This window comes from Phyllobates terribilis, unplaced genomic scaffold (genome assembly GCF_046119375.1).
Source record: "Phyllobates terribilis strain yellow unplaced genomic scaffold, ASM4611937v1 Scaffold_650__1_contigs__length_881393, whole genome shotgun sequence".
Taxonomy (NCBI): domain Eukaryota; kingdom Metazoa; phylum Chordata; class Amphibia; order Anura; family Dendrobatidae; genus Phyllobates; species Phyllobates terribilis.
This window is the reverse complement of record NW_027363410.1, coordinates 838,250-866,222: the sequence shown is the minus strand read 5'-3', so window position 1 is coordinate 866,222 and position 27,973 is coordinate 838,250. Positions and strand designations below refer to the sequence as shown.

Sequence of the window (27,973 nt, the reverse complement as noted above, 5' to 3'; positions counted from 1 at the left end):
ATCAGGAGCCCTCCTGCTAAGGGTAGACAGCTGCTCGTTCCACCCCACCCCCCGCCTTAATTGGTTCTCCTCCCTTCCAACGGTGTTGAGGCGGGTGGGAACAGCAGGGGGTGAAGGTGCTGTGTTTAAAGAGGTGGAGTTATGCAGATCTAAAACGCGTGGATTGCAGCAGCAGCAAGCCGAAAAGTGCAGGCATGTAAGGGATCTAGAGGTTGACAACATGTCTTCTTAACGGGAGTCCAGGAGCTCATCTCCACAAATGGACTTTTCAGGATCCTTGGGTGGCTCCGTAGTTTGAAACCAATTCTGGTTATCGCTTCTCGGCCTTTTGGCTAAGATCAAGTGTAGTATCTGTTCTTATCAGTTTAATATCTGATACGTCCCCTATCTGGGGACCATATATTAAATGGATTTTTAGAACAGGGAGATGAAAAAGAGCTTGCTCTGTCCACTCCACGCATTGACCTGGTATTGCAGTATCTCCAGGACCGGTGCACCCCTTCTTTAATGCAGTTTCTAAAATCAGAAAGAATTGAATTCAATGTTTTTTGTTCATTTTGCTTGTTTGTCGGATTTTGGGATGGACTCTTTGGCTTTGCTTTTCTTCTCCTCATTGGATTTTTCATGTTCAAAGTTGCAGAAGCCAGATTACAAGCTCATTTTGGTTCAACTTCAGCAACTGTGCATTGCATTGCCATGTAATGTGATGCAATGCTATCTTTCTAGCTCTCCCTTTTTACTTCCTTTTGGATAAACAGACATATTAGGCAAGCATTTTGGAGCTTTCACCTAAATAACTACAGGTGGTGAGATAAGCTGCACAATATAATTGACCTTTCAGTATATTGTTGCACACGCACCATCTATTTAGCAAATGCCCTTGTTATCAACAGCAGCCTTTTAAACTCACCTGAGCTAACAGGTATGTGCGCTGGTTACTCTGCTGCGCTTAAAATTTCTTTTTTGGTTTGCTACAATGCCTTTTCTGAAACGTTGTCTCCTTCTGCTGGAACACTGACTTCTTTCATTTAATGCCTGCAGACTATAAAAGAGAACCCAACCCAAAAAGTTTGGTTGATTAGTCTGTGGCATTCTGTTAAACTGTTGCTTATGGCGGTCTCTGTGAGCTTCTCAGCGACATTCAGCCAGCCAGGTATCCTGCCTGCAGTAGATGGAATGTGGCAATGGAACGCTGGCTGCGCGTGTCATAATAGGCTCTGAGCCTTTATATACCTGTGCACAGCAGCAGCCACCTTCAGTCTGCTGCTGGACAGCCAGCAGCAGCAGCAGCAGGAGAGGTATGTAATCAGGAGCCCTCCTGCTAAGGGTAGACAGCTGCTCGTTCCACCCCACCCCCCGCCTAAATTGGTTCTCCTCCCTTCCAACGGTGTTGAGGCGGGTGGGAACAGCAGGGGGTGAAGGTGCTGTGTTTAAAGAGGTGGAGTTATGCAGATCTAAAACGCGTGGATTGCAGCAGCAGCAAGCCGAAAAGTGCAGGCATGTAAGGGATCTAGAGGTTGACAACATGTCTTCTTAACGGGAGTCCAGGAGCTCATCTCCACAAATGGACTTTTCAGGATCCTTGGGTGGCTCCGTAGTTTGAAACCAATTCTGGTTATCGCTTCTCGGCCTTTTGGCTAAGATCAAGTGTAGTATCTGTTCTTATCAGTTTAATATCTGATACGTCCCCTATCTGGGGACCATATATTAAATGGATTTTTAGAACAGGGAGATGGAAAAAGAGCTTGCTCTGTCCACTCCACGCATTGACCTGGTATTGCAGTATCTCCAGGACCGGTGCACCCCTTCTTTAATGCAGTTTCTAAAATCAGAAAGAATTGAATTCAATGTTTTTTGTTCATTTTGCTTGTTTGTCGGATTTTGGGATGGACTCTTTGGCTTTGCTTTTCTTCTCCTCATTGGATTTTTCATGTTCAAAGTTGCAGAAGCCAGATTACAAGCTCATTTTGGTTCAACTTCAGCAACTGTGCATTGCATTGCCATGTAATGTGATGCAATGCTATCTTTCTAGCTCTCCCTTTTTACTTCCTTTTGGATAAACAGACATATTAGGCAAGCATTTTGGAGCTTTCACCTAAATAACTACAGGTGGTGAGATAAGCTGCACAATATAATTGACCTTTCAGTATATTGTTGCACACACACCATCTATTTAGCAAATGCCCTTGTTATCAACAGCAGCCTTTTAAACTCACCTGAGCTAACAGGTATGTGCGCTGGTTACTCTGCTGCGCTTAAAATTTCTTTTTTGGTTTGCTACAATGCCTTTTCTGAAACGTTGTCTCCTTCTGCTGGAACACTGACTTCTTTCATTTAATGCCTGCAGACTATAAAAGAGAACCCAACCCAAAAAGTTTGGTTGATTAGTCTGTGGCATTCTGTTAAACTGTTGCTTATGGCGGTCTCTGTGAGCTTCTCAGCGACATTCAGCCAGCCAGGTATCCTGCCTGCAGTAGATGGAATGTGGCAATGGAACGCTGGCTGCGCGTGTCATAATAGGCTCTGAGCCTTTATATACCTGTGCACAGCAGCAGCCACCTTCAGTCTGCTGCTGGACCGCCAGCAGCAGCAGCAGCAGTAGAGGTATGTAATCAGGAGCCCTCCTGCTAAGGGTAGACAGCTGCTCGTTCCACCCCACCCCCCGCCTTAATTGGTTCTCCTCCCTTCCAACGGTGTTGAGGCGGGTGGGAACAGCAGGGGGTGAAGGTGCTGTGTTTAAAGAGGTGGAGTTATGCAGATCTAAAACGCGTGGATTGCAGCAGCAGCAAGCCGAAAAGTGCAGGCATGTAAGGGATCTAGAGGTTGACAACATGTCTTCTTAACGGGAGTCCAGGAGCTCATCTCCACAAATGGACTTTTCAGGATCCTTGGGTGGCTCCGTAGTTTGAAACCAATTCTGGTTATCGCTTCTCGGCCTTTTGGCTAAGATCAAGTGTAGTATCTGTTCTTATCAGTTTAATATCTGATACGTCCCCTATCTGGGGACCATATATTAAATGGATTTTTAGAACAGGGAGATGGAAAAAGAGCTTGCTCTGTCCACTCCACGCATTGACCTGGTATTGCAGTATCTCCAGGACCGGTGCACCCCTTCTTTAATGCAGTTTCTAAAATCAGAAAGAATTGAATTCAATGTTTTTTGTTCATTTTGCTTGTTTGTCGGATTTTGGGATGGACTCTTTGGCTTTGCTTTTCTTCTCCTCATTGGATTTTTCATGTTCAAAGTTGCAGAAGCCAGATTACAAGCTCATTTTGGTTCAACTTCAGCAACTGTGCATTGCATTGCCATGTAATGTGATGCAATGCTATCTTTCTAGCTCTCCCTTTTTACTTCCTTTTGGATAAACAGACATATTAGGCAAGCATTTTGGAGCTTTCACCTAAATAACTACAGGTGGTGAGATAAGCTGCACAATATAATTGACCTTTCAGTATATTGTTGCACACACACCATCTATTTAGCAAATGCCCTTGTTATCAACAGCAGCCTTTTAAACTCACCTGAGCTAACAGGTATGTGCGCTGGTTACTCTGCTGCGCTTAAAATTTCTTTTTTGGTTTGCTACAATGCCTTTTCTGAAACGTTGTCTCCTTCTGCTGGAACACTGACTTCTTTCATTTAATGCCTGCAGACTATAAAAGAGAACCCAACCCAAAAAGTTTGGTTGATTAGTCTGTGGCATTCTGTTAAACTGTTGCTTATGGCGGTCTCTGTGAGCTTCTCAGCGACATTCAGCCAGCCAGGTATCCTGCCTGCAGTAGATGGAATGTGGCAATGGAACGCTGGCTGCGCGTGTCATAATAGGCTCTGAGCCTTTATATACCTGTGCACAGCAGCAGCCACCTTCAGTCTGCTGCTGGACAGCCAGCAGCAGCAGCAGCAGGAGAGGTATGTAATCAGGAGCCCTCCTGCTAAGGGTAGACAGCTGCTCGTTCCACCCCACCCCCCGCCTTAATTGGTTCTCCTCCCTTCCAACGGTGTTGAGGCGGGTGGGAACAGCAGGGGGTGAAGGTGCTGTGTTTAAAGAGGTGGAGTTATGCAGATCTAAAACGCGTGGATTGCAGCAGCAGCAAGCCGAAAAGTGCAGGCATGTAAGGGATCTAGAGGTTGACAACATGTCTTCTTAACGGGAGTCCAGGAGCTCATCTCCACAAATGGACTTTTCAGGATCCTTGGGTGGCTCCGTAGTTTGAAACCAATTCTGGTTATCGCTTCTCGGCCTTTTGGCTAAGATCAAGTGTAGTATCTTTCGAAAAGGCGGTTTTGGATGTTTGCCGCCCTAGTAGATTGATACATTATGCACACTGGGGTTTAGGCGCTTGTTAGTACGCCAGGTGGCTAATATAGTCATCTGGTGGAAAGCATGGCCCCCCAGGATCGACGCCATTGGGCCGGGGAAGATCGAAAGCCCGAAGTGTGAAGTGCCCCAGGAGTGGTGACCCTGGGGTGCCTTAACTCACTGGGATTGGGAACCCCACTTGAGTTTATGGCACATTTGCACTAGCACTTCAATATTTCTTTCTTCACACACACCCTTATTCCGGGCCTTCTGGCCTTAGGATGGGGAATTTTTCAATTCCCGGTCGAAGGTCCGGGCAGTATTATACTGTGAAACCTTCACTATTTATTTAATATTTTTTTGTCACTGTGTGTCCACTTTTTCACGTGTGTCCACGTCCTTACTAGGATTTTGTCGGGATGCGGTTCCCTTACGGGTTCCTCTCTTGGCAGGTCTAGGGGGGGAGTGTGTGGCCATCAGGTTCCGCTCCCCCCTGAACCCCCCTGGCTCTCCTCTTTCGGGAGGAGAGCGTTGTTGGCTCCCCTCTTCCGGGAGGGGAGCACAGTCTTTGGCTCCCAGTGCCTTGCTCGGGTGAGAACTCGGGCAGGTATTGAGGGTAAGATTGGGTCGCCTCTGGCTCCGGCTGGAGGTGGCTATTTGTCCCTGTGCCTCGCTGTGGCCTTCTGGCACGGAGGGACGGGGAATGGTTTGGGGGACCCTTCTCCTTTTGGAGAAGGTTTCAAGAAGACCAGCATCCTAGTGCACTTTTTTTTGTGGCACTTGTCACTTTTTTAAGCGCACTCGGGTTTTGTACACGAATTCGGGCTTTCGATAAAAAAAAAAAAATCTGTTCTTATCAGTTTAATATCTGATACGTCCCCTATCTGGGGACCATATATTAAATGGATTTTTAGAACAGGGAGATGGAAAAAGAGCTTGCTCTGTCCACTCCACGCATTGACCTGGTATTGCAGTATCTCCAGGACCGGTGCACCCCTTCTTTAATGCAGTTTCTAAAATCAGAAAGAATTGAATTCAATGTTTTTTGTTCATTTTGCTTGTTTGTCGGATTTTGGGATGGACTCTTCGGCTTTGCTTTTCTTCTCCTCATTGGATTTTTCATGTTCAAAGTTGCAGAAGCCAGATTACAAGCTCATTTTGGTTCAACTTCAGCAACTGTGCATTGCATTGCCATGTAATGTGATGCAATGCTATCTTTCTAGCTCTCCCTTTTTACTTCCTTTTGGATAAACAGACATATTAGGCAAGCATTTTGGAGCTTTCACCTAAATAACTACAGGTGGTGAGATAAGCTGCACAATATAATTGACCTTTCAGTATATTGTTGCACACACACCATCTATTTAGCAAATGCCCTTGTTATCAACAGCAGCCTTTTAAACTCACCTGAGCTAACAGGTATGTGCGCTGGTTACTCTGCTGCGCTTAAAATTTCTTTTTTGGTTTGCTACAATGCCTTTTCTGAAACGTTGTCTCCTTCTGCTGGAACACTGACTTCTTTCATTTAATGCCTGCAGACTATAAAAGAGAACCCAACCCAAAAAGTTTGGTTGATTAGTCTGTGGCATTCTGTTAAACTGTTGCTTATGGCGGTCTCTGTGAGCTTCTCAGCGACATTCAGCCAGCCAGGTATCCTGCCTGCAGTAGATGGAATGTGGCAATGGAACGCTGGCTGCGCGTGTCATAATAGGCTCTGAGCCTTTATATACCTGTGCACAGCAGCAGCCACCTTCAGTCTGCTGCTGGACAGCCAGCAGCAGCAGCAGCAGGAGAGGTATGTAATCAGGAGCCCTCCTGCTAAGGGTAGACAGCTGCTCGTTCCACCCCACCCCCCGCCTTAATTGGTTCTCCTCCCTTCCAACGGTGTTGAGGCGGGTGGGAACAGCAGGGGGTGAAGGTGCTGTGTTTAAAGAGGTGGAGTTATGCAGATCTAAAACGCGTGGATTGCAGCAGCAGCAAGCCGAAAAGTGCAGGCATGTAAGGGATCTAGAGGTTGACAACATGTCTTCTTAACGGGAGTCCAGGAGCTCATCTCCACAAATGGACTTTTCAGGATCCTTGGGTGGCTCCGTAGTTTGAAACCAATTCTGGTTATCGCTTCTCGGCCTTTTGGCTAAGATCAAGTGTAGTATCTGATTTGCACAGCGCCTGTTGACTGCCCTTGAGGACGACCTGAGGAACTCTGTCCCCAGGGCGAGCCTATCGCACCATTCTGTGCTTTATGGACTCTTCCCTGGGGTTCATACCGTCGGAGCCATCCAGGAGGCTTGGCGCCTTATGAACTGCTTCAAGGATGCCGTTTGGGTCGCCAGGAACCGGCTCATCTTGAGGAGGGAGAGGATGTCCATCCAGGACTGCCGCAGGCTGATCCACAGCCTGCTCAGAGACTATTCCATCGAGGACGGTCCGGAGGACGAGGATGAGGACTAAACCCCTCCTCCCCCTCTCCCCTTATGTGTCTTGTCTTTCAATAAAGCTTCGGGCCTGTGATTTTCCCCTCCCCATCCCCTTTTTCCCAATCCCCATCCCTTATCACGGTTCGTCGTACTGTATTGATTGACATGCTTTTTCTTTCAGATTGAGTGTTTTGTGTAGCATAGGGGTGTGATGTGTCTAGTTAGTGCGTCGTATCCTCATGCTATGTAAATATGATGTAGAATTCTGGGTGTACTGGGCTGCGGCACTGTACACTGTCTGTTAACTTATTTTTTGTGCTAATAAAAGATATATTCAATCAAAAAATCTGTTCTTATCAGTTTAATATCTGATACGTCCCCTATCTGGGGACCATATATTAAATGGATTTTTAGAACAGGGAGATGGAAAAAGAGCTTGCTCTGTCCACTCCACGCATTGACCTGGTATTGCAGTATCTCCAGGACCGGTGCACCCCTTCTTTAATGCAGTTTCTAAAATCAGAAAGAATTGAATTCAATGTTTTTTGTTCATTTTGCTTGTTTGTCGGATTTTGGGATGGACTCTTTGGCTTTGCTTTTCTTCTCCTCATTGGATTTTTCATGTTCAAAGTTGCAGAAGCCAGATTACAAGCTCATTTTGGTTCAACTTCAGCAACTGTGCATTGCATTGCCATGTAATGTGATGCAATGCTATCTTTCTAGCTCTCCCTTTTTACTTCCTTTTGGATAAACAGACATATTAGGCAAGCATTTTGGAGCTTTCACCTAAATAACTACAGGTGGTGAGATAAGCTGCACAATATAATTGACCTTTCAGTATATTGTTGCACACACACCATCTATTTAGCAAATGCCCTTGTTATCAACAGCAGCCTTTTAAACTCACCTGAGCTAACAGGTATGTGCGCTGGTTACTCTGCTGCGCTTAAAATTTCTTTTTTGGTTTGCTACAATGCCTTTTCTGAAACGTTGTCTCCTTCTGCTGGAACACTGACTTCTTTCATTTAATGCCTGCAGACTATAAAAGAGAACCCAACCCAAAAAGTTTGGTTGATTAGTCTGTGGCATTCTGTTAAACTGTTGCTTATGGCGGTCTCTGTGAGCTTCTCAGCGACATTCAGCCAACCAGGTATCCAGCCTGCAGTAGATGGAATGTGGCAATGGAACGCTGGCTGCGCGTGTCATAATAGGCTCTGAGCCTTTATATACCTGTGCACAGCAGCAGCCACCTTCAGTCTGCTGCTGGACAGCCAGCAGCAGCAGCAGGAGAGGTATGTAATCAGGAGCCCTCCTGCTAAGGGTAGACAGCTGCTCGTTCCACCCCACCCCCCGCCTTAATTGGTTCTCCTCCCTTCCAACGGTGTTGAGGCGGGTGGGAACAGCAGGGGGTGAAGGTGCTGTGTTTAAAGAGGTGGAGTTATGCAGATCTAAAACGCGTGGATTGCAGCAGCAGCAAGCCGAAAAGTGCAGGCATGTAAGGGATCTAGAGGTTGACAACATGTCTTCTTAATGGGAGTCCAGGAGCTCATCTCCACAAATGGACTTTTCAGGATCCTTGGGTGGCTCCGTAGTTTGAAACCAATTCTGGTTATCGCTTCTCGGCCTTTTGGCTAAGATCAAGTGTAGTATCTGTTCTTATCAGTTTAATATCTGATACGTCCCCTATCTGGGGACCATATATTAAATGGATTTTTAGAACAGGGAGATGGAAAAAGAGCTTGCTCTGTCCACTCCACGCATTGACCTGGTATTGCAGTATCTCCAGGACCGGTGCACCCCTTCTTTAATGCAGTTTCTAAAAACAGAAAGAATTGAATTCAATGTTTTTTGTTCATTTTGCTTGTTTGTCGGATTTTGGGATGGACTCTTTGGCTTTGCTTTTCTTCTCCTCATTGGATTTTTCATGTTCAAAGTTGCAGAAGCCAGATTACAAGCTCATTTTGGTTCAACTTCAGCAACTGTGCATTGCATTGCCATGTAATGTGATGCAATGCTATCTTTCTAGCTCTCCCTTTTTACTTCCTTTTGGATAAACAGACATATTAGGCAAGCATTTTGGAGCTTTCACCTAAATAACTACAGGTGGTGAGATAAGCTGCACAATATAATTGACCTTTCAGTATATTGTTGCACACACACCATCTATTTAGCAAATGCCCTTGTTATCAACAGCAGCCTTTTAAACTCACCTGAGCTAACAGGTATGTGCGCTGGTTACTCTGCTGCGCTTAAAATTTCTTTTTTGGTTTGCTACAATGCCTTTTCTGAAACGTTGTCTCCTTCTGCTGGAACACTGACTTCTTTCATTTAATGCCTGCAGACTATAAAAGAGAACCCAACCCAAAAAGTTTGGTTGATTAGTCTGTGGCATTCTGTTAAACTGTTGCTTATGGCGGTCTCTGTGAGCTTCTCAGCGACATTCAGCCAGCCAGGTATCCTGCCTGCAGTAGATGGAATGTGGCAATGGAGCGCTGGCTGCGCGTGTCATAATAGGCTCTGAGCCTTTATATACCTGTGCACAGCAGCAGCCACCTTCAGTCTGCTGCTGGACAGCCAGCAGCAGCAGCAGCAGGAGAGGTATGTAATCAGGAGCCCTCCTGCTAAGGGTAGACAGCTGCTCGTTCCACCCCACCCCCCGCCTTAATTGGTTCTCCTCCCTTCCAACGGTGTTGAGGCGGGTGGGAACAGCAGGGGGTGAAGGTGCTGTGTTTAAAGAGGTGGAGTTATGCAGATCTAAAACGCGTGGATTGCAGCAGCAGCAAGCCGAAAAGTGCAGGCATGTAAGGGATCTAGAGGTTGACAACATGTCTTCTTAACGGGAGTCCAGGAGCTCATCTCCACAAATGGACTTTTCAGGATCCTTGGGTGGCTCCGTAGTTTGAAACCAATTCTGGTTATCGCTTCTCGGCCTTTTGGCTAAGATCAAGTGTAGTATCTTTCGAAAAGGCGGTTTTGGATGTTTGCCGCCCTAGTAGATTGATACATTATGCACACTGGGGTTTAGGCGCTTGTTAGTACGCCAGGTGGCTAATATAGTCATCTGGTGGAAAGCATGGCCCCCCAGGATCGACGCCATTGGGCCGGGGAAGATCGAAAGCCCGAAGTGTGAAGTGCCCCAGGAGTGGTGACCCTGGGGTGCCTTAACTCACTGGGATTGGGAACCCCACTTGAGTTTATGGCACATTTGCACTAGCACTTCAATATTTCTTTCTTCACACACACCCTTATTCCGGGCCTTCTGGCCTTAGGATGGGGAATTTTTCAATTCCCGGTCGAAGGTCCGGGCAGTATTATACTGTGAAACCTTCACTATTTATTTAATTTTTTTTTGTCACTGTGTGTCCACTTTTTCACGTGTGTCCACGTCCTTACTAGGATTTTGTCGGGATGCGGTTCCCTTACGGGTTCCTCTCTTGGCAGGTCTAGGGGGGGAGTGTGTGGCCATCAGGTTCCGCTCCCCCCTGAACCCCCCTGGCTCTCCTCTTTCGGGAGGAGAGCGTTGTTGGCTCCCCTCTTCCGGGAGGGGAGCACAGTCTTTGGCTCCCAGTGCCTTGCTCGGGTGAGAACTCGGGCAGGTATTGAGGGTAAGATTGGGTCGCCTCTGGCTCCGGCTGGAGGTGGCTATTTGTCCCTGTGCCTCGCTGTGGCCTTCTGGCACGGAGGGACGGGGAATGGTTTGGGGGACCCTTCTCCTTTTGGAGAAGGTTTCAAGAAGACCAGCATCCTAGTGCACTTTTTTTTGTGGCACTTGTCACTTTTTTAAGCGCACTCGGGTTTTGTACACGAATTCGGGCTTTCGATAAAAAAAAAAAAATCTGTTCTTATCAGTTTAATATCTGATACGTCCCCTATCTGGGGACCATATATTAAATGGATTTTTAGAACAGGGAGATGGAAAAAGAGCTTGCTCTGTCCACTCCACGCATTGACCTGGTATTGCAGTATCTCCAGGACCGGTGCACCCCTTCTTTAATGCAGTTTCTAAAATCAGAAAGAATTGAATTCAATGTTTTTTGTTCATTTTGCTTGTTTGTCGGATTTTGGGATGGACTCTTTAGCTTTGCTTTTCTTCTCCTCATTGGATTTTTCATGTTCAAAGTTGCAGAAGCCAGATTACAAGCTCATTTTGGTTCAACTTCAGCAACTGTGCATTGCATTGCCATGTAATGTGATGCAATGCTATCTTTCTAGCTCTCCCTTTTTACTTCCTTTTGGATAAACAGACATATTAGGCAAGCATTTTGGAGCTTTCACCTAAATAACTACAGGTGGTGAGATAAGCTGCACAATATAATTGACCTTTCAGTATATTGTTGCACACACACCATCTATTTAGCAAATGCCCTTGTTATCAACAGCAGCCTTTTAAACTCACCTGAGCTAACAGGTATGTGCGCTGGTTACTCTGCTGCGCTTAAAATTTCTTTTTTGGTTTGCTACAATGCCTTTTCTGAAACGTTGTCTCCTTCTGCTGGAACACTGACTTCTTTCATTTAATGCCTGCAGACTATAAAAGAGAACCCAACCCAAAAAGTTTGGTTGATTAGTCTGTGGCATTCTGTTAAACTGTTGCTTATGGCGGTCTCTGTGAGCTTCTCAGCGACATTCAGCCAGCCAGGTATCCTGCCTGCAGTAGATGGAATGTGGCAATGGAACGCTGGCTGCGCATGTCATAATAGGCTCTGAGCCTTTATATACCTGTGCACAGCAGCAGCCACCTTCAGTCTGCAGCTGGACAGCCAGCAGCAGCAGCAGCAGGAGAGGTATGTAATCAGGAGCCCTCCTGCTAAGGGTAGACAGCTGCTCGTTCCACCCCACCCCCCGCCTTAATTGGTTCTCCTCCCTTCCAACGGTGTTGAGGCGGGTGGGAACAGCAGGGGGTGAAGGTGCTGTGTTTAAAGAGGTGGAGTTATGCAGATCTAAAACGCGTGGATTGCAGCAGCAGCAAGCCGAAAAGTGCAGGCATGTAAGGGATCTAGAGGTTGACAACATGTCTTCTTAACGGGAGTCCAGGAGCTCATCTCCACAAATGGACTTTTCAGGATCCTTGGGTGGCTCCGTAGTTTGAAACCAATTCTGGTTATCGCTTCTCGGCCTTTTGGCTAAGATCAAGTGTAGTATCTGTTCTTATCAATTTAATATCTGATACGTCCCCTATCTGCGGACCATATATTAAATGGATTTTTAGAACAGGGAGATGGAAAAAGAGCTTGCTCTGTCCACTCCACGCATTGACCTGGTATTGCAGTATCTCCAGGACCGGTGCACCCCTTCTTTAATGCAGTTTCTAAAATCAGAAAGAATTGAATTCAATGTTTTTTGTTCATTTTGCTTGTTTGTCGGATTTTGGGATGGACTCTTTGGCTTTGCTTTTCTTCTCCTCATTGGATTTTTCATGTTCAAAGTTGCAGAAGCCAGATTACAAGCTCATTTTGGTTCAACTTCAGCAACTGTGCATTGCATTGCCATGTAATGTGATGCAATGCTATCTTTCTAGCTCTCCCTTTTTACTTCCTTTTGGATAAACAGACATATTAGGCAAGCATTTTGGAGCTTTCACCTAAATAACTATAGGTGGTGAGATAAGCTGCACAATATAATTGACCTTTCAGTATATTGTTGCACACACACCATCTATTTAGCAAATGCCCTTGTTATCAACAGCAGCCTTTTAAACTCACCTGAGCTAACAGGTATGTGCGCTGGTTACTCTGCTGCGCTTAAAATTTCTTTTTTGGTTTGCTACAATGCCTTTTCTGAAACGTTGTCTCCTTCTGCTGGAACACTGACTTCTTTCATTTAATGCCTGCAGACTATAAAAGAGAACCCAACCCAAAAAGTTTGGTTGATTAGTCTGTGGCATTCTGTTAAACTGTTGCTTATGGCGGTCTCTGTGAGCTTCTCAGCGACATTCAGCCAGCCAGGTATCCTGCCTGCAGTAGATGGAATGTGGCAATGGAACGCTGGCTGCGCGTGTCATAATAGGCTCTGAGCCTTTATATACCTGTGCACAGCAGCAGCTACCTTCAGTCTGCTGCTGGACAGCCAGCAGCAGCAGCAGCAGGAGAGGTATGTAATCAGGAGCCCTCCTGCTAAGGGTAGACAGCTGCTCGTTCCACCCCACCCCCCGCCTTAATTGGTTCTCCTCCCTTCCAACGGTGTTGAGGCGGGTGGGAACAGCAGGGGGTGAAGGTGCTGTGTTTAAAGAGGTGGAGTTATGCAGATCTAAAACGCGTGGATTGCAGCAGCAGCAAGCCGAAAAGTGCAGGCATGTAAGGGATCTAGAGGTTGACAACATGTCTTCTTAACGGGAGTCCAGGAGCTCATCTCCACAAATGGACTTTTCAGGATCCTTGGGTGGCTCCGTAGTTTGAAACCAATTCTGGTTATCGCTTCTCGGCCTTTTGGCTAAGATCAAGTGTAGTATCTGTTCTTATCAGTTTAATATCTGATACGTCCCCTATCTGGGGACCATATATTAAATGGATTTTTAGAACAGGGAGATGGAAAAAGAGCTTGCTCTGTCCACTCCACGCATTGACCTGGTATTGCAGTATCTCCAGGACCGGTGCACCCCTTCTTTAATGCAGTTTCTAAAATCAGAAAGAATTGAATTCAAAGTTTTTTGTTCATTTTGCTTGTTTGTCGGATTTTGGTATGGACTCTTTGGCTTTGCTTTTCTTCTCCTCATTGGATTTTTCATGTTCAAAGTTGCAGAAGCCAGATTACAAGCTCATTTTGGTTCAACTTCAGCAACTGTGCATTGCATTGCCATGTAATGTGATGCAATGCTATCTTTCTAGCTCTCCCTTTTTACTTCCTTTTGGATAAACAGACATATTAGGCAAGCATTTTGGAGCTTTCACCTAAATAACTACAGGTGGTGAGATAAGCTGCACAATATAATTGACCTTTCAGTATATTGTTGCACACACACCATCTATTTAGCAAATGCCCTTGTTATCAACAGCAGCCTTTTAAACTCACCTGAGCTAACAGGTATGTGCACTGGTTACTCTGCTGCGCTTAAAATTTCTTTTTTGGTTTGCTACAATGCCTTTTCTGAAACGTTGTCTCCTTCTGCTGGAACACTGACTTCTTTCATTTAATGCCTGCAGACTATAAAAGAGAACCCAACCCAAAAAGTTTGGTTGATTAGTCTGTGGCATTCTGTTAAACTGTTGCTTATGGCGGTCTCTGTGAGCTTCTCAGCGACATTCAGCCAGCCAGGTATCCTGCCTGCAGTAGATGGAATGTGGCAATGGAACGATGGCTGCGCGTGTCATAATAGGCTCTGAGCCTTTATATACCTGTGCACAGCAGCAGCCACCTTCAGTCTGCTGCTGGACAGCCAGCAGCAGCAGCAGCAGGAGAGGTATGTAATCAGGAGCCCTCCTGCTAAGGGTAGACAGCTGCTCGTTCCACCCCACCCCCCGCCTTAATTGGTTCTCCTCCCTTCCAACGGTGTTGAGGCGGGTGGGAACAGCAGGGGGTGAAGGTGCTGTGTTTAAAGAGGTGGAGTTATGCAGATCTAAAACGCGTGGATTGCAGCAGCAGCAAGCCGAAAAGTGCAGGCATGTAAGGGATCTAGAGGTTGACAACATGTCTTCTTAACGGGAGTCCAGGAGCTCATCTCCACAAATGGACTTTTCAGGATCCTTGGGTGGCTCCGTAGTTTGAAACCAATTCTGGTTATCGCTTCTCGGCCTTTTGGCTAAGATCAAGTGTAGTATCTGTTCTTATCAGTTTAATATCTGATACGTCCCCTATCTGGGGACCATATATTAAATGGATTTTTAGAACAGGGAGATGGAAAAAGAGCTTGCTCTGTCCACTCCACGCATTGACCTGGTATTGCAGTATCTCCAGGACCGGTGTACCCCTTCTTTAATGCAGTTTCTAAAATCAGAAAGAATTGAATTCAAAGTTTTTTGTTCATTTTGCTTGTTTGTCGGATTTTGGTATGGACTCTTTGGCTTTGCTTTTCTTCTCCTCATTGGATTTTTCATGTTCAAAGTTGCAGAAGCCAGATTACAAGCTCATTTTGGTTCAACTTCAGCAACTGTGCATTGCATTGCCATGTAATGTGATGCAATGCTATCTTTCTAGCTCTCCCTTTTTACTTCCTTTTGGATAAACAGACATATTAGGCAAGCATTTTGGAGCTTTCACCTAAATAACTACAGGTGGTGAGATAAGCTGCACAATATAATTGACCTTTCAGTATATTGTTGCACACACACCATCTATTTAGCAAATGCCCTTGTTATCAACAGCAGCCTTTTAAACTCACCTGATCTAACAGGTATGTGCGCTGGTTACTCTGCTGCGCTTAAAATTTCTTTTTTGGTTTGCTACAATGCCTTTTCTGAAACGTTGTCTCCTTCTGCTGGAACACTGACTTCTTTCATTTAATGCCTGCAGACTATAAAAGAGAACCCAACCCAAAAAGTTTGGTTGATTAGTCTGTGGCATTCTGTTAAACTGTTGCTTATGGCGGTCTCTGTGAGCTTCTCAGCGACATTCAGCCAGCCAGGTATCCTGCCTGCAGTAGATGGAATGTGGCAATGGAACGATGGCTGCGCGTGTCATAATAGGCTCTGAGCCTTTATATACCTGTGCACAGCAGCAGCCACCTTCAGTCTGCTGCTGGACAGCCAGCAGCAGCAGCAGCAGGAGAGGTATGTAATCAGGAGCCCTCCTGCTAAGGGTAGACAGCTGCTCGTTCCACCCCACCCCCCGCCTTAATTGGTTCTCCTCCCTTCCAACGGTGTTGAGGCGGGTGGGAACAGCAGGGGGTGAAGGTGCTGTGTTTAAAGAGGTGGAGTTATGCAGATCTAAAACGCGTGGATTGCAGCAGCAGCAAGCCGAAAAGTGCAGGCATGTAAGGGATCTAGAGGTTGACAACATGTCTTCTTAACGGGAGTCCAGGAGCTCATCTCCACAAATGGACTTTTCAGGATCCTTGGGTGGCTCCGTAGTTTGAAACCAATTCTGGTTATCGCTTCTCGGCCTTTTGGCTAAGATCAAGTGTAGTATCTGTTCTTATCAGTTTAATATCTGATACGTCCCCTATCTGGGGACCATATATTAAATGGATTTTTAGAACAGGGAGATGGAAAAAGAGCTTGCTCTGTCCACTCCACGCATTGACCTGGTATTGCAGTATCTCCAGGACCGGTGCACCCCTTCTTTAATGCAGTTTCTAAAATCAGAAAGAATTGAATTCAAAGTTTTTTGTTCATTTTGCTTGTTTGTCGGATTTTGGTATGGACTCTTTGGCTTTGCTTTTCTTCTCCTCATTGGATTTTTCATGTTCAAAGTTGCAGAAGCCAGATTACAAGCTCATTTTGGTTCAACTTCAGCAACTGTGCATTGCATTGCCATGTAATGTGATGCAATGCTATCTTTCTAGCTCTCCCTTTTTACTTCCTTTTGGATAAACAGACATATTAGGCAAGCATTTTGGAGCTTTCACCTAAATAACTACAGGTGGTGAGATAAGCTGCACAATATAATTGACCTTTCAGTATATTGTTGCACACACACCATCTATTTAGCAAATGCCCTTGTTATCAACAGCAGCCTTTTAAACTCACCTGAGCTAACAGGTATGTGCACTGGTTACTCTGCTGCGCTTAAAATTTCTTTTTTGGTTTGCTACAATGCCTTTTCTGAAACGTTGTCTCCTTCTGCTGGAACACTGACTTCTTTCATTTAATGCCTGCAGACTATAAAAGAGAACCCAACCCAAAAAGTTTGGTTGATTAGTCTGTGGCATTCTGTTAAACTGTTGCTTATGGCGGTCTCTGTGAGCTTCTCAGCGACATTCAGCCAGCCAGGTATCCTGCCTGCAGTAGATGGAATGTGGCAATGGAACGATGGCTGCGCGTGTCATAATAGGCTCTGAGCCTTTATATACCTGTGCACAGCAGCAGCCACCTTCAGTCTGCTGCTGGACAGCCAGCAGCAGCAGCAGCAGGAGAGGTATGTAATCAGGAGCCCTCCTGCTAAGGGTAGACAGCTGCTCGTTCCACCCCACCCCCCGCCTTAATTGGTTCTCCTCCCTTCCAACGGTGTTGAGGCGGGTGGGAACAGCAGGGGGTGAAGGTGCTGTGTTTAAAGAGGTGGAGTTATGCAGATCTAAAACGCGTGGATTGCAGCAGCAGCAAGCCGAAAAGTGCAGGCATGTAAGGGATCTAGAGGTTGACAACATGTCTTCTTAACGGGAGTCCAGGAGCTCATCTCCACAAATGGACTTTTCAGGATCCTTGGGTGGCTCCGTAGTTTGAAACCAATTCTGGTTATCGCTTCTCGGCCTTTTGGCTAAGATCAAGTGTAGTATCTGTTCTTATCAGTTTAATATCTGATACGTCCCCTATCTGGGGACCATATATTAAATGGATTTTTAGAACAGGGAGATGGAAAAAGAGCTTGCTCTGTCCACTCCACGCATTGACCTGGTATTGCAGTATCTCCAGGACCGGTGTACCCCTTCTTTAATGCAGTTTCTAAAATCAGAAAGAATTGAATTCAAAGTTTTTTGTTCATTTTGCTTGTTTGTCGGATTTTGGTATGGACTCTTTGGCTTTGCTTTTCTTCTCCTCATTGGATTTTTCATGTTCAAAGTTGCAGAAGCCAGATTACAAGCTCATTTTGGTTCAACTTCAGCAACTGTGCATTGCATTGCCATGTAATGTGATGCAATGCTATCTTTCTAGCTCTCCCTTTTTACTTCCTTTTGGATAAACAGACATATTAGGCAAGCATTTTGGAGCTTTCACCTAAATAACTACAGGTGGTGAGATAAGCTGCACAATATAATTGACCTTTCAGTATATTGTTGCACACACACCATCTATTTAGCAAATGCCCTTGTTATCAACAGCAGCCTTTTAAACTCACCTGATCTAACAGGTATGTGCGCTGGTTACTCTGCTGCGCTTAAAATTTCTTTTTTGGTTTGCTACAATGCCTTTTCTGAAACGTTGTCTCCTTCTGCTGGAACACTGACTTCTTTCATTTAATGCCTGCAGACTATAAAAGAGAACCCAACCCAAAAAGTTTGGTTGATTAGTCTGTGGCATTCTGTTAAACTGTTGCTTATGGCGGTCTCTGTGAGCTTCTCAGCGACATTCAGCCAGCCAGGTATCCTGCCTGCAGTAGATGGAATGTGGCAATGGAACGATGGCTGCGCGTGTCATAATAGGCTCTGAGCCTTTATATACCTGTGCACAGCAGCAGCCACCTTCAGTCTGCTGCTGGACAGCCAGCAGCAGCAGCAGCAGGAGAGGTATGTAATCAGGAGCCCTCCTGCTAAGGGTAGACAGCTGCTCGTTCCACCCCACCCCCCGCCTTAATTGGTTCTCCTCCCTTCCAACGGTGTTGAGGCGGGTGGGAACAGCAGGGGGTGAAGGTGCTGTGTTTAAAGAGGTGGAGTTATGCAGATCTAAAACGCGTGGATTGCAGCAGCAGCAAGCCGAAAAGTGCAGGCATGTAAGGGATCTAGAGGTTGACAACATGTCTTCTTAACGGGAGTCCAGGAGCTCATCTCCACAAATGGACTTTTCAGGATCCTTGGGTGGCTCCGTAGTTTGAAACCAATTCTGGTTATTGCTTCTCGGCCTTTTGGCTAAGATCAAGTGTAGTATCTGTTCTTATCAGTTTAATATCTGATACGTCCCCTATCTGGGGACCATATATTAAATGGATTTTTAGAACAGGGAGATGGAAAAAGAGCTTGCTCTGTCCACTCCACGCATTGACCTGGTATTGCAGTATCTCCAGGACCGGTGCACCCCTTCTTTAATGCAGTTTCTAAAATCAGAAAGAATTGAATTCAATGTTTTTTGTTCATTTTGCTTGTTTGTCGGATTTTGGGATGGACTCTTTGGCTTTGCTTTTCTTCTCCTCATTGGATTTTTCATGTTCAAAGTTGCAGAAGCCAGATTACAAGCTCATTTTGGTTCAACTTCAGCAACTGTGCATTGCATTGCCATGTAATGTGATGCAATGCTATCTTTCTAGCTCTCCCTTTTTACTTCCTTTTGGATAAACAGACATATTAGGCAAGCATTTTGGAGCTTTCACCTAAATAACTACAGGTGGTGAGATAAGCTGCACAATATAATTGACCTTTCAGTATATTGTTGCACACACACCATCTATTTAGCAAATGCCCTTGTTATCAACAGCAGCCTTTTAAACTCACCTGAGCTAACAGGTATGTGCGCTGGTTACTCTGCTGCGCTTAAAATTTCTTTTTTGGTTTGCTACAATGCCTTTTCTGAAACGTTGTCTCCTTCTGCTGGAACACTGACTTCTTTCATTTAATGCCTGCAGACTATAAAAGAGAACCCAACCCAAAAAGTTTGGTTGATTAGTCTGTGGCATTCTGTTAAACTGTTGCTTATGGCGGTCTCTGTGAGCTTCTCAGCGACATTCAGCCAGCCAGGTATCCTGCCTGCAGTAGATGGAATGTGGCACTGGAACGCTGGCTGCGCGTGTCATAATAGGCTCTGAGCCTTTATATACCTGTGCACAGCAGCAGCCACCTTCAGTCTGCTGCTGGACAGCCAGCAGCAGCAGCAGCAGGAGAGGTATGTAATCAGGAGCCCTCCTGCTAAGGGTAGACAGCTGCTCGTTCCACCCCACCCCCCGCCTTAATTGGTTCTCCTCCCGTCCAACGGTGTTGCGGCGGGTGGGAACAGCAGGGGGTGAAGGTGCTGTGTTTAAAGAGGTGGAGTTATGCAGATCTAAAACGCGTGGATTGCAGCAGCAGCAAGCCGAAAAGTGCAGGCATGTAAGGGATCTAGAGGTTGACAACATGTCTTCTTAACGGGAGTCCAGGAGCTCATCTCCACAAATGGACTTTTCAGGATCCTTGGGTGGCTCCGTAGTTTGAAACCAATTCTGGTTATCGCTTCTCGGCCTTTTGGCTCAGATCTGTAATGGGTCTAGTCATTTGGCTGTCTGTGCGTTAACTCTTGGCCCTGTGGCATCGCCATTTTATGGCTTAAGCCACTTGCTGCTATAAGGAGTTGGCCAGTAGACACGACTAGCGATAATGGGACGCATTCGATACGCTGGGCCCGGTGAGGCTCGAGTGAAGTTTGGAATCCAGATTGATGTGGAAGAAGGCAAAGAAGGAATCTTTACCCTCAGCTTCGTGGTGAAGGAGATTTTGTTTGGACTCCTTGAAGTGAAGAAGGAAGAAATCTTGTGCCTCCAGCAATTCAAAAGCAAGTATAATCTTGTATTTACTTCTATGGCTGTTTGCAACAATTTCTATGATTGTTTGAAAAAGAATCTGGACAATCAATATTTGGATGGGCTGACTTTTGTCATCTTGTATTGCTCCAAAGAGGTACCTCTGACTGTTTTCATGTACAACCCACATGTGGACTTGGCTTTGATTTATGCCTTTCTAAATAGGCACTGCTATATTACCAAGGTGGCAGTAAAAGTCATGAATGAGGAGGAACTATGGACCGGTAAATATCGTTTCATGGTCAAGTTCCGGGAAAGTCCTGATGAACCAGGGGGTATACATTATCCTCCATCAAATTTTTCCATTGGGAGTGAGCGGGGTTACCTGTTCTTCCCCAATGCGCCCAGGTTTTGTCGTCATTGTAGGAGGTATGGCCATACTCAGGAAGCATGCGACATCAGACAGATTATTTGCAGGAAGTGCAATGAGGTGGGTCATTCTTCCAATAATTGCAAAAATGAAATAGTCTGTAACCTCTGCGGAGAGAAGGGGCATGCCTTCAGAGACTGTATATTCCATCCTGGTTCATATGCGGGGGCAGCGGGAAGGGGAAGGAGAAGAAATGAATCTCCTGCACCCACAGCTCCAACTCCGACTGCTCCAACTCCGACTGCTCCGATATCTACTCTGGCTTTCCTGGATGAGGAGGAGGCTCGGGTTGCTTTTCCAGAACTGGTTCGTGTGAATGTAAGAGGAAATATGGAGCTGGCACCTGAGCCACCGGTGCAGAGGGCCGCGTCTGTGGCTTCAGATGTCAGTGAGTCTGAGACGATAACTGATGATCGCATAGGCATGGAAGTGGCCCCGGTGGAGGATCTGGAGGCTGAAATTCCAGACATGATGGTTACATTGCAGGGGGAAGAGGAGTCTGATCTGACCAGAACACCGCATGTGGCCTGGAGCGATGTCGTTTCTGACCTTGAGGAGGAGGGATGTCAGGGGGACTTTGACCCCCAGCGGCGGGATTATAGTTCAGATGAAGATGGAGGCGCTTCAGTGAAGAAAAAGAAGAAAACTGAACCATCCTTTTCCCCTTTAAGTGACTGCAGTGTGAGTCCAGCCCGGGTGTACCCTACTGCATCCGATCCCCAAGATGTGTCTTTTTTGGGGGAAGGCACAAACTACGATATCTGCACGTCCAGCGTCCTACCCCCAGAAGGGTTAGGATGATGTACAGGTGGGCATGTTGTCGTGACCTGCCACATCAAATTAATAGATGGGTGCCCAAGTTGCTCTCAGCATCTTGTCGCTAAATGTTCGGCTGATTAAATCTGAGTCGAGAAGAGTGGCAATTTTGGACTACTTGAGCAACTTGGATGCGGACGTATACTGTGTGCAGGAGTGTGCGATCTCCGATCCCTTAAGTGAAAATGCATGGCCTTTAGGTCAAAGTGTGTGGTCTGGTTCTGTATGTAATAAAAATTGTGGGGTAGGTGTTTTGGTGAAGGGTTATAGTGTTAAGATAGAAAGTTACATGGTGGTGGAGGCGGGGAGGTGTGTAATATGTGAGTTAAATTGTAGGGGGTGGAGGGTTAGGGTGGTAAATATGTATGCACCAATAGATAAAGGGGAGAGGCTGGAAATTTTTGAGAAATTATGTTTTTTTTTATCTGGCAAAATGCCAATAATTTTTGTTGGAGATTTCAATTGTGTGACGGAGGGGGATAAGATGGATGTTACAGGTAAAAGACTCAAGAGTCTTGTGGCGGATTTTTCCTTACAGGATGCTGCGGAAGTTTTTTTAGGTAATCCACCTCCTGCGACCTATAAGGCCGACAGGGGAGGCATAGAGTCTAGAATAGACCGTATCTTCTTTTCTTCACAAAATGTTATTTGTAGGAATTTCCAGCAGGAAGATGTTCCCTTCTCTGACCATGTGTGTTTGAGGGCACGTCTAGAAGGTAAGATTTCCTTTGTATATGGTGGTGGCGTGTGGAAACTTAATGTGCGTTTGCTGGAAGATAATAGGATCATGTGTGATTTTAGGCGAATGTATGTTAGGTGGAGGGATAAAAAAAGTGATTACAGGAATGTGCTTGAGTGGTGGGACTGGATGAAGAGTGAGATTGTTTTTTTCTTTAGAAAAAGGGGCAGGAGGAAAGCAGCAATGAATAGAGCAAAATTTAATGATTTAAGCTCTAGACTGGAGTGGCTGAGGAAGTTAAGGATGATTGGAGTGGATGTGGATGTTTTGATGTGTCAAGTGAAAGAAGAGATTAAGAAATATATTGAGGGTAAAGGGAAAGAAATTATTTACCGTTCTAAGATTGAACATTTGGAGAAAAATGAGAAATGCACAAGGTTTTTTTTCAAAAAAGTTTTTGGGAAGAAAGTAGATATGGATGAGGTGGTGAATGGCGATGGGGTGTGTGTGAGTGGGAAGGATGTGATGCAGGAGGTGGTGTTGTTTTATAAGGAGTTGTATGGGGAAAAATGGGTTGATGATAGGATGTTGACTGATGCTTTGGGGTGTTTAGAAGGTTGTTTGGGTGAGGATGAACGTGAAATATTGGATGATGTAATTGTGTTGGATGAAGTTAAAAAAGTGGTGATGTCTGCGAGTAAGAATAAAACACCTGGGAAGGATGGACTGCCCGTGGAGTTATATGTTAAGGAATGGGACACGATGGGAAATGACTTATTGGAGGTGTGCCAGTATATGTTCACGGAGAATATGTTGAGTGAATCTATGAGAGATGGGGTGGTGGTTTTGGTTCATAAGAAAGGTGATAAAAAGGATTTGGGGAATTGGAGGCCAATCACCCTTTTGAATGCAGACTATAAGGTGTTTAGTAAATTGTTGGCTAGCCGGATGCGGGAAGTGATTGGCGGTGTGGTGGATGAAGATCAAGTGTGTGCAGTGCCTGGGAGAAGTATGACTGAAAATTTGGTGTTGTTGCGTGATGTGATTGGGGATTGTATGAGTCGTAAGCAGAAATGTTTGTTGTTTTCGGTTGATTTTGAAAAAGCTTTTGACCGTGTGTCACATAGCTTTATGTTTAAGGTTTTGTCTAAGATGGGTTATTCCAGGAATTTTGTAAACTGTGTTAGGAGTTTGTATTGTAATGTTTCAAGTGAATTTTTGGTGAATGGGTGGTTGAGTGAGAAAGTGAGAATTAAATCAGGAGTGCGTCAGGGGTGCCCTATGTCCCCTTTTTTGTTTATTAGTGTGATTGAAGTGTTGATGTGTATGGTTAGGAAGGATAAGTTTATGAGAGGTGTGATGATTCCTGGGAGTAATGGAAAGGATGTGAGAATTCTAGGTTACATGGATGATGTAGTGATTGTGAGTGGGAATATGGCTGCGATGAGTAGGACAAGGTTGATATTAAGTTTGTTTTGTAGTGTCTCAGCTTTTAAGGTCAATTGGACTAAGAGTTCCTTTAAATGTTTTGGTGAGAGGAATGTACGGATGGATGGTGTGAGGTGTGAGGATGGTGCAATAAAGGTGCTTGGGATTAAGTTTAATGATGATTTGAAAGGAAATGAGAGTTGGGAACATTGTGGGGTGAGAGTGGTGCGCAAGTTGAATTTTTGGCGAATGAGAGAATTAACTCTGACTGGGAAAGTTCTGATTATTAAGGCGGTTATTTTGCCTATTTTGTTGTTTGTTGCGAATGTATATCCTGCTGCTTTTAAGAAAATTAGGAAAACTGAGAAATTCATCTTTAATTTTCTTTGGGGAAGTCGCATGGAGAAATTGAAACGGGAATATGTCTATAAGTTATGTGTAAATGGTGGTTTGGATTTTCCAAATATTGATTTCTTTTTAGGGATTAGTTACGTGAAAATGGTGGTGGTGGTTCTAGGGAAAAGTAATAAGTGTGCTTATATGATGAAGTATTCGGCTGGATGGATGCTTTATGGCTTAAAGTGGGTCAAAAGGGATGCTAGAGTGCCTGTTGCTTTTAAGTGTCCTGTATGGTATGGTTGTGTTGAGAAATTTGTAAGGAAGTATGATTTGTTGTCCGTTAACATGAGTGATTTTAGGCAAAAGAAGAAAGTCATTAGGATGGTGCGTGAGCGTGAGGTGGTATGTAATATCAATGGGTTGAGAGGGGAGGAAGTAACCGAGATGTGGAGAAAATTAAGTATAGATGGTGTGACTAACAGACAGAGAGATATCGCTTGGATGATATTGCATGACATTTTGCCTGTTAGAGATGTGCAAAAGAAGAGGGATTTAGTTAAATCTGAGGTATGCCCGAGGGATGGATGTGGTTTGAGAGAGCATGTTAGACATATGGTATGGGATTGTGATTTTGCATATGATGTATGGAAGGGTATAGGGGGACTTTGCAAGGAATTGGTGGGTGTAAAGTATGTAAATTGGAAACTTGCTATGTTTGGGATGGGTGCATGTAGTAGAATTAAGGATAGGATTTTATGGTTGTTGGTGGTGTGTGTAATTGAAAGTTTGTGGGATGCGAGGAATTTGTTAGTTTTTAAAAGGAAGAAAATGTCAGTTAATGAATGTTTGAGATTGATTCTGTCACGTATGTATGTAATATACCTCTGGGATCAGGAACGTGGAAGTATTATAGATGCTGAAGGGATCTGGAAGTTTAAAAAGTGGAGGTTTTTGGTAAAGTTTAATTAGTAGTGTATAATGTACCTGATGATAAGGTTTGGTTTTATTTTTGATTATATACCAAGTGTGATGAAAGGCTAAGTGTCAATGAAAGGCTTTTGTAAGTCGATTTGATTGAGCTTATGCTCCGGCCTATCTGATTTGGAAAAAAAAAAAAAAAAAAAAAAAAAAAATCTGTTCTTATCAGTTTAATATCTGATACGTCCCCTATCTGGGGACCATATATTAAATGGATTTTTAGAACAGGGAGATGGAAAAAGAGCTTGCTCTGTCCACTCCACGCATTGACCTGGTATTGCAGTATCTCCAGGACCGGTGCACCCCTTCTTTAATGCAGTTTCTAAAATCAGAAAGAATTGAATTCAATGTTTTTTGTTCATTTTGCTTGTTTGTCGGATTTTGGGATGGACTCTTTGGCTTTGCTTTTCTTCTCCTCATTGGAGTTTTCATGTTCAAAGTTGCAGAAGCCAGATTACAAGCTCATTTTGGTTCAACTTCAGCAACTGTGCATTGCATTGCCATGTAATGTGATGCAATGCTATCTTTCTAGCTCTCCCTTTTTACTTCCTTTTGGATAAACAGACATATTAGGCAAGCATTTTGGAGCTTTCACCTAAATAACTACAGGTGGTGAGATAAGCTGCACAATATAATTGACCTTTCAGTATATTGTTGCACACACACCATCTATTTAGCAAATGCCCTTGTTATCAACAGCAGCCTTTTAAACTCACCTGAGCTAACAGGTATGTGCGCTGGTTACTCTGCTGCGCTTAAAATTTCTTTTTTGGTTTGCTACAATGCCTTTTCTGAAACGTTGTCTCCTTCTGCTGGAACACTGACTTCTTTCATTTAATGCCTGCAGACTATAAAAGAGAACCCAACCCAAAAAGTTTGGTTGATTAGTCTGTGGCATTCTGTTAAACTGTTGCTTATGGCGGTCTCTGTGAGCTTCTCAGCGACATTCAGCCAGCCAGGTATCCTGCCTGCAGTAGATGGAATGTGGCAATGGAACGCTGGCTGCGCGTGTCATAATAGGCTCTGAGCCTTTATATACCTGTGCACAGCAGCAGCCACCTTCAGTCTGCTGCTGGACAGCCAGCAGCAGCAGCAGCAGGAGAGGTATGTAATCAGGAGCCCTCCTGCTAAGGGTAGACAGCTGCTCGTTCCACCCCACCCCCCGCCTTAATTGGTTCTCCTCCCTTCCAACGGTGTTGAGGCGGGTGGGAACAGCAGGGGGTGAAGGTGCTGTGTTTAAAGAGGTGGAGTTATGCAGATCTAAAACGCTTGGATTGCAGCAGCAGCAAGCCGAAAAGTGCAGGCATGTAAGGGATCTAGAGGTTGACAACATGTCTTCTTAACGGGAGTCCAGGAGCTCATCTCCACAAATGGACTTTTCAGGATCCTTGGGTGGCTCCGTAGTTTGAAACCAATTCTGGTTATCGCTTCTCGGCCTTTTGGCTAAGATCAAGTGTAGTATCTGTTCTTATCAGTTTAATATCTGATACGTCCCCTATCTGGGGACCATATATTAAATGGATTTTTAGAACAGGGAGATGGAAAAAGAGCTTGCTCTGTCCACTCCACGCATTGACCTGGTATTGCAGTATCTCCAGGACCGGTGCACCCCTTCTTTAATGCAGTTTCTAAAATCAGAAAGAATTGAATTCAATGTTTTTTGTTCATTTTGCTTGTTTGTCGGATTTTGGGATGGACTCTTTGGCTTTGCTTTTCTTCTCCTCATTGGATTTTTCATGTTCAAAGTTGCAGAAGCCAGATTACAAGCTCATTTTGGTTCAACTTCAGCAACTGTGCATTGCATTGCCATGTAATGTGATGCAATGCTATCTTTCTAGCTCTCCCTTTTTACTTCCTTTTGGATAAACAGACATATTAGGCAAGCATTTTGGAGCTTTCACCTAAATAACTACAGGTGGTGAGATAAGCTGCACAATATAATTGACCTTTCAGTATATTGTTGCACACACACCATCTATTTAGCAAATGCCCTTGTTATCAACAGCAGCCTTTTAAACTCACCTGAGCTAACAGGTATGTGCGCTGGTTACTCTGCTGCGCTTAAAATTTCTTTTTTGGTTTGCTACAATGCCTTTTCTGAAACGTTGTCTCCTTCTGCTGGAACACTGACTTCTTTCATTTAATGCCTGCAGACTATAAAAGAGAACCCAACCCAAAAAGTTTGGTTGATTAGTCTGTGGCATTCTGTTAAACTGTTGCTTATGGCGGTCTCTGTGAGCTTCTCAGCGACATTCAGCCAGCCAGGTATCCTGCCTGCAGTAGATGGAATGTGGCAATGGAACGCTGGCTGCGCGTGTCATAATAGGCTCTGAGCCTTTATATACCTGTGCACAGCAGCAGCCACCTTCAGTCTGCTGCTGGACAGCCAGCAGCAGCAGCAGCAGGAGAGGTATGTAATCAGGAGCCCTCCTGCTAAGGGTAGACAGCTGCTCGTTCCACCCCACCCCCCGCCTTAATTGGTTCTCCTCCCTTCCAACGGTGTTGAGGCGGGTGGGAACAGCAGGGGGTGAAGGTGCTGTGTTTAAAGAGGTGGAGTTATGCAGATCTAAAACGCGTGGATTGCAGCAGCAGCAAGCCGAAAAGTGCAGGCATGTAAGGGATCTAGAGGTTGACAACATGTCTTCTTAACGGGAGTCCAGGAGCTCATCTCCACAAATGGACTTTTCAGGATCCTTGGGTGGCTCCGTAGTTTGAAACCAATTCTGGTTATCGCTTCTCGGCCTTTTGGCTAAGATCAAGTGTAGTATCTGTTCTTATCAGTTTAATATCTGATACGTCCCCTATCTGGGGACCATATATTAAATGGATTTTTAGAACAGGGAGATGGAAAAAGAGCTTGCTCTGTCCACTCCACGCATTGACCTGGTATTGCAGTATCTCCAGGACCGGTGCACCCCTTCTTTAATGCAGTTTCTAAAATCAGAAAGAATTGAATTCAATGTTTTTTGTTCATTTTGCTTGTTTGTCGGATTTTGGGATGGACTCTTTGGCTTTGCTTTTCTTCTCCTCATTGGATTTTTCATGTTCAAAGTTGCAGAAGCCAGATTACAAGCTCATTTTGGTTCAACTTCAGCAACTGTGCATTGCATTGCCATGTAATGTGATGCAATGCTATCTTTCTAGCTCTCCCTTTTTACTTCCTTTTGGATAAACAGACATATTAGGCAAGCATTTTGGAGCTTTCACCTAAATAACTACAGGTGGTGAGATAAGCTGCACAATATAATTGACCTTTCAGTATATTGTTGCACACACACCATCTATTTAGCAAATGCCCTTGTTATCAACAGCAGCCTTTTAAACTCACCTGAGCTAACAGGTATGTGCGCTGGTT

The 27,973-nt window shown here is 44.9% G+C and overlaps 16 non-coding genes and 3 pseudogenes across 16 annotated transcripts; all 19 read left to right on the top strand.

The window, feature by feature from the left end:
- Nucleotides 1–312: 312 nt before the first annotated feature.
- Nucleotides 313–502, top strand: LOC141235231 (U2 spliceosomal RNA). Its single transcript, XR_012301084.1, has one exon. It is a non-coding gene; the product is annotated as a U2 spliceosomal RNA (small nuclear RNA).
- Nucleotides 503–1,617: 1,115 nt separating this feature from the next.
- Nucleotides 1,618–1,808, top strand: LOC141235154 (U2 spliceosomal RNA). Its single transcript, XR_012301009.1, has one exon. It is a non-coding gene; the product is annotated as a U2 spliceosomal RNA (small nuclear RNA).
- A 1,115-nt stretch (nt 1,809–2,923) lies between these two features.
- Nucleotides 2,924–3,114, top strand: LOC141235153 (U2 spliceosomal RNA). Its single transcript, XR_012301008.1, has one exon. It is a non-coding gene; the product is annotated as a U2 spliceosomal RNA (small nuclear RNA).
- A 1,115-nt stretch (nt 3,115–4,229) lies between these two features.
- On the top strand, nt 4,230–4,321 carry LOC141234852 (U2 spliceosomal RNA; annotated as a pseudogene).
- Nucleotides 4,322–5,115: 794 nt separating this feature from the next.
- On the top strand, nt 5,116–5,300 carry LOC141235325 (U2 spliceosomal RNA). The gene has a single exon (XR_012301172.1). It is a non-coding gene; the product is annotated as a U2 spliceosomal RNA (small nuclear RNA).
- A 1,115-nt stretch (nt 5,301–6,415) lies between these two features.
- LOC141234846 (U2 spliceosomal RNA) lies at nt 6,416–6,554 on the top strand (annotated as a pseudogene).
- A 470-nt stretch (nt 6,555–7,024) lies between these two features.
- Nucleotides 7,025–7,217, top strand: LOC141235309 (U2 spliceosomal RNA). Its single transcript, XR_012301158.1, has one exon. It is a non-coding gene; the product is annotated as a U2 spliceosomal RNA (small nuclear RNA).
- Nucleotides 7,218–8,329: 1,112 nt separating this feature from the next.
- On the top strand, nt 8,330–8,520 carry LOC141235152 (U2 spliceosomal RNA). The gene has a single exon (XR_012301007.1). It is a non-coding gene; the product is annotated as a U2 spliceosomal RNA (small nuclear RNA).
- A 1,115-nt stretch (nt 8,521–9,635) lies between these two features.
- Nucleotides 9,636–9,727, top strand: LOC141234851 (U2 spliceosomal RNA; annotated as a pseudogene).
- A 794-nt stretch (nt 9,728–10,521) lies between these two features.
- On the top strand, nt 10,522–10,706 carry LOC141235324 (U2 spliceosomal RNA). Its single transcript, XR_012301171.1, has one exon. It is a non-coding gene; the product is annotated as a U2 spliceosomal RNA (small nuclear RNA).
- Nucleotides 10,707–11,821: 1,115 nt separating this feature from the next.
- LOC141235286 (U2 spliceosomal RNA) lies at nt 11,822–12,012 on the top strand. The gene has a single exon (XR_012301136.1). It is a non-coding gene; the product is annotated as a U2 spliceosomal RNA (small nuclear RNA).
- A 1,115-nt stretch (nt 12,013–13,127) lies between these two features.
- On the top strand, nt 13,128–13,318 carry LOC141235151 (U2 spliceosomal RNA). Its single transcript, XR_012301006.1, has one exon. It is a non-coding gene; the product is annotated as a U2 spliceosomal RNA (small nuclear RNA).
- Nucleotides 13,319–14,433: 1,115 nt separating this feature from the next.
- LOC141235208 (U2 spliceosomal RNA) lies at nt 14,434–14,624 on the top strand. The gene has a single exon (XR_012301062.1). It is a non-coding gene; the product is annotated as a U2 spliceosomal RNA (small nuclear RNA).
- A 1,115-nt stretch (nt 14,625–15,739) lies between these two features.
- LOC141235150 (U2 spliceosomal RNA) lies at nt 15,740–15,930 on the top strand. The gene has a single exon (XR_012301005.1). It is a non-coding gene; the product is annotated as a U2 spliceosomal RNA (small nuclear RNA).
- Nucleotides 15,931–17,045: 1,115 nt separating this feature from the next.
- On the top strand, nt 17,046–17,236 carry LOC141235207 (U2 spliceosomal RNA). Its single transcript, XR_012301061.1, has one exon. It is a non-coding gene; the product is annotated as a U2 spliceosomal RNA (small nuclear RNA).
- A 1,115-nt stretch (nt 17,237–18,351) lies between these two features.
- Nucleotides 18,352–18,542, top strand: LOC141235174 (U2 spliceosomal RNA). The gene has a single exon (XR_012301029.1). It is a non-coding gene; the product is annotated as a U2 spliceosomal RNA (small nuclear RNA).
- Nucleotides 18,543–24,734: 6,192 nt separating this feature from the next.
- LOC141235334 (U2 spliceosomal RNA) lies at nt 24,735–24,926 on the top strand. The gene has a single exon (XR_012301177.1). It is a non-coding gene; the product is annotated as a U2 spliceosomal RNA (small nuclear RNA).
- Nucleotides 24,927–26,041: 1,115 nt separating this feature from the next.
- Nucleotides 26,042–26,232, top strand: LOC141235149 (U2 spliceosomal RNA). Its single transcript, XR_012301004.1, has one exon. It is a non-coding gene; the product is annotated as a U2 spliceosomal RNA (small nuclear RNA).
- Nucleotides 26,233–27,347: 1,115 nt separating this feature from the next.
- Nucleotides 27,348–27,538, top strand: LOC141235148 (U2 spliceosomal RNA). Its single transcript, XR_012301003.1, has one exon. It is a non-coding gene; the product is annotated as a U2 spliceosomal RNA (small nuclear RNA).
- Nucleotides 27,539–27,973: the final 435 nt, after the last annotated feature.